This window comes from Scylla paramamosain, chromosome 10 (genome assembly GCF_035594125.1).
Source record: "Scylla paramamosain isolate STU-SP2022 chromosome 10, ASM3559412v1, whole genome shotgun sequence".
Classification (NCBI taxonomy): domain Eukaryota; kingdom Metazoa; phylum Arthropoda; class Malacostraca; order Decapoda; family Portunidae; genus Scylla; species Scylla paramamosain.
This window is the reverse complement of record NC_087160.1, coordinates 10155001-10160000: the sequence shown is the minus strand read 5'-3', so window position 1 is coordinate 10160000 and position 5000 is coordinate 10155001. Positions and strand designations below refer to the sequence as shown.

Genomic DNA, 5000 nt, shown 5'->3' with positions numbered 1-5000 from the left:
CCACCATCACCACCACCATCACCACCATCACCACCACCATCACCACCATCACCACCACTACCACTACCAACACCACCGCCGTCGCCCCAATCACCACAACCACCACTAATAGCACTAGTATCATTAACCCTGCCGACTCCATCATCTACACCACCACCACCACCACCACTACCGTTGCCACCCCCACCACTACCACTGATAATAATAATAATAACAACAACACCACAATTACCACCACCACCGTGACTCCTATCATTTACAGTCATCCAATCAGCCCTATCACCACACACACACACACAGACACACACACACACACACACACACACACACACACACACACACACACACCATCTTCAAACTTACCAGTACATTTCCTCCCTTCAAAAAAAAAAAAAATAACGCAACATAAATCAACCAAAAAAATACTAAAAATAAAAAATAAACAAATGAATAATAAACAAATAAATAAATATATAAACATAACCTAATCCTTCACTAGCTAACCTCCATCACCTCCACTTCTTCCTCTTCCTCCTCAACCACCACCATCACCTCACGTAACAGAGGAAAATGAAGTTATGCCAAGGTAAACATACGCACAGTCCTTTGAGACTTACTGATTACAGGTACGATAGAGAAAAGACAGGTGAGAGTGAGAAATAGTAAAGGTGGAAGAAAGGGAAGGAAGGAGGAAAGATGAGAGAGATGGAGGAGAGGGAGAAAAATGGGAGATGAAGGAAGGAATGGAGGAAAGGTAGAAGAAAGGGAGGGAAGGAAGAAAGACGAGAGAGAGAGGAGAGATGAGGAAATACGGGAGAGGGAGAGAAAGAAGAAAAATGAGAGAAAGAGAAGGAAAAGAAAAGAGACGGGTCGAGGAAAAGAAGAAAAAAAAAGAAAACAAGAGGCAGGAAGGAATAACAGCGACAGAAAAACAAACAAAAAAGCAAGAGGACAAAAAGGAGGAAGGTCGACAGAAGGGAAAAAACAGAATACGAGAAGGGAAAGAATGAAAAGCGGGGGAACAGAAGGGCGAGGAAAATGGCAGGAAGAGAAAAGGGAAGAGGGAGATGTGATAACCTAGTATGAAATGAAAATGGAAGACGAGGAGAGGATAAGACGAGAAAGGAAGGTAAACTACTGGGAAGAGACGGAAAAGGAGAAGGGAGAGGAGGGGAAAACTACTGGGGAGAAATGAGTGCTAAAAAAGGAAAGGGTTAAGCGGGAAGTAAAGGGGAAAAGGGAGGGCAGAAGATAGTAGCAAGCATGGGGTGAAAGGTAGCTAACTGTGGGGAGGGCAAGAGGTGAAAAGTAAAACAATTAGTCCTCAGGTGACCCTTGCATGACAGGTAGAATAGGGTGATGACACACACACACACACACACACACACACACACACACACACACACACACACACACATCACATCACATCACATCACACCAAATTACATCACATCTCCTCCTCCTCCTCCTACTACTACTACAGTAATATTACCATTGTTATCACCACCAGCTGCAGTGCTACCACATGTTCGTCACCATTACCAACACAACAACATCATTATCACCACCACCACTGTCACCACTACCTCCACGCAACCACCACGTCAGGAGACCACACAATCACCCACAAAACATAACTGTCTTCAGCACTTGGACAATAATAACAGTAACACGAAGGTGAGAAAAGCAATATCACAATATAAATAAATAAATAAATAAACAATAATAATGAAACGTACGGAGGAAAAAAAATATTCTCATGGCATACTTCTGTGTTTCATGTATCTTTTTTTATTCTTTTATTATTATTTTTTTTCTATGAATCTAAAGTAAGAGCTTTCTCTTTTTCGATGGAAATTACTTGCGTACTTAAGCTAACTTTCATGTTAGTAGTAGTAGTAGTAGTAGTAGTAGTAGTAGTAGTAGTAGTAGTAGTAGTAGTAGTAGTAGTAGTAGTAGTAATAGTAGTAGTAGTAGTAGTAGTAGTAGTAGTAGTAGTAGTAGTAGTAGTAGTAGTAGTTGTTGTTGTCATGGCGGAATGAACAATGATAATGGAAATTACAGTAATAATAATAAACATAACAATAATAATAACAATACCAATGATAATAACCACAAAAAAACAACAACGACAACACTGAGTTTACAAATTCATGAATCTCTCTCTCTCTCTCTCTCTTTCTCTCATATATATATATATATATATATATATATATATATATATATATATATATATATATATATATATATATATATATATATATATATATATATATATATATATATATATATATATATATATACACACACACACACACACACACACACTAGTGAGTTCCTAGGGTACTCTTTGACATCACACATTCCTCCCCAATCAGTGCACACGCCCTGAATTCCCCGCCAATCAGCACCCGCTCTTGCCTCCCCTGGTGACGTCACGAATTCCTGGCCAATCACCACATGCCCCCACGCCCCGCTCCGCCCCATCATACGCGCACTTAAGGTAGATAGAGAGCAAGATAAAATTCGTTGGCTTTCTATAATTTCCATACTCGTTGTAAATTCAGTGGTGTACTCTCTTGCTTAGCTGTCATAGTAGTAGTAGTAGTAGTAGTAGTAGTAGTAGTAGTAGTAGTAGTAGTAGTAGTAGTAGTAATGGTGGTGGTGGTGATGATGGTGATGGCGGCGGCAGTACGTGAGGTTCTGCAAGCAAGGTCGCTGACTGTTTATTTGAGGAGAGAAATTGGCTAGGTTGCTCGAGGCTTCAAACGCTTCGAGCGGCTAGTTGGTTGGTTTCAATGACTCACACGCACGCCGCCACCTCACGAGGATTGCACCACTCACTCACTCACTCTCTCTCTCTCTCTCTCTCTCTCTCTCATACCAGCAAGAACATCGACTACCACCTCCACTACTACTACTACTAGTACTACTACTACTAACCCTTTAGACGTCCCACCTTTCCTCCCTGGGGCCTCCTAAGTAGAAAGAAAGATGGACGGGGGAAGAAGGGAGGAGAGGGAGGTATAAGTGGCCTTTCCTTCCCTCCCCTTCTTCTCTCCCTCCGTTGGTCACTCACCTCTCCCAGTGACTCACACCTCACCCCAGCATTAGGCAGACAGACTGGCTTGTGACTGACTGACTGACTGACTGACTGAGTGACGGACATGCATACTGAGTGACTTCATCGTTTTCTATGTAACACGTTATTGGATTAAATTGGCTGACTGACTAAAGCGATGAGTCCAGCCCACATTTCCCCCTCAGAGAACAGAGCACTGAACACTGGCCGAATGCTTTTATAGTCTAAATGTCAGCTGTGTTTTGGTTAGCATTATTATGTAAATGTCAATAACAAGATCATACTAGGCATTGTCTGATGGTAAGAGGTTGAGTATGATTATGAAGACTGGTATGTAAAAAAAGAATAATTACTAAACATTTTCGATAATCCATAATACTTAGGGGAAAAACTCAATAATTTAATTCCATGTCCAAACATATTAACATACTTATTAGTCCTCATAACTTCAGAACGTAAAGCAGTCAGGGTTTTTGTTAAAGAAGAGTTACAAAGATAATAATCGTAATCTTAACATAATCTTCCAGTGATAGATAAGATAAAACTAAACTGATACAGCGGTGCTAAAAGGAAATAATACAAAAACATCTAGGTAGCCATAATATGCGAATTGGAAACGATAACAGTAAACAAAAGCCATAATACAACATTTTTTTCAGTCTATATAATACCTGCATCGGACATTACCAAACATACCATAGAGGAAAAAGAGAATCACGATAACTCTACCTACAAAACATTACCGGAAAACATACAAGTGTACTGAAGGTAAGGAAATACTATTACTGCTGCTATTTTATACCACCACCACCACCACCACCACCACTATTACTACTATTACTACTGATGATGATGATGGTTGTAGATAATGCTGCTTGTGGTGATAGTGGTAGTGGCGGCCATGGTGGTGGAGGGATGGTAGGGTAGGGGGTGGTGGTGGTGGTGGTGGTGACGGTCAGGGCTCTTCTGCATATAATGAGGTCATTGAGAGAGAGAGAGAGAGAGAGAGAGAGAGAGAGAGAGAGAGAGAGAGAGAGAGAGAGAGAGAGAGAGAGAGAGAGAGAGAGAGAGAGAGAGAGGTAAAAGCAAAAAACGAAGCTTATGATATATAGGGGGGAGGAGGAGGAGGAGGAGGAGGAGGAGGAGGAGGAGGAGGAGGGGTTCAGGAGGGCGTATGAGGAGTAGAATGACGACCCTCCTGCTCTACTACTCCTTCCTTCACTCCCTCTCTCCCTCTCTCTCCCACTATGAAGCATAGGGATCAGGTTTCATCACACACACACACACACACACACACACACAGGCTTTACCGTGATGTCATTCTCTCTCTCTCTCTCTCTCTCTCTCTCTCTCTCTCTCTCTCTCTCTCTCTCTCTCTCTCTCTCATTCTCAGGTAGGCCTACAGAGGTGGTATAGGCTCATTACCTTTACCCCTTTCCTCCTCTTCACTGGTAATTATCATAGACGGAAAAGAGATGAAAGTACCGAGGGGTAGTAGTAGTAGTAGTAGTAGTAGTAGTAGTAGTAGTAGTAGTAGTAGTAGTAGTAGTAGTAGTAGTAGTAGTAGTATCAAGAGTATAAAGAATCATTCAGTGTTGTTGTTATTGAGAGAGAGAGAGAGAGAGAGAGAGAGAGAGAGAGAGAGAGAGAGAGAGAGAGAGAGAGAGAGAGAGAGAGAGAGAGAGAGAGAGAGAGGTGGCGATTTTGAAGCAGGTTGTAGTGGCTTTGGGGGCAAGACGAGGAGGAGGAGGAGGAGGAGGAGGAGGAGGAGGAGGAGGAGGAGGAGGAGGAGGAGGAGGAGGGGGAAGGAGGAGGCAAGGGCAGGAACCACGCAGCCTTGACATTCCTAAGGGCGAGGTGGAGTGGCCGTCTACCTCCTCCTCCTCCTCCTTCTTTTCCCCCTTCCTTCCTTCTTCCT

General features: G+C 42.5%; 1 protein-coding gene across 7 annotated transcripts in view; it reads right to left on the bottom strand.

The window, feature by feature from the left end:
• The window catches only part of LOC135104229 (afadin-like), a 213835-nt gene that overhangs the window by 195449 nt on the left and 13386 nt on the right, over nucleotides 1–5000 (bottom strand). The gene's annotated exons all lie outside the window — the stretch shown is intronic.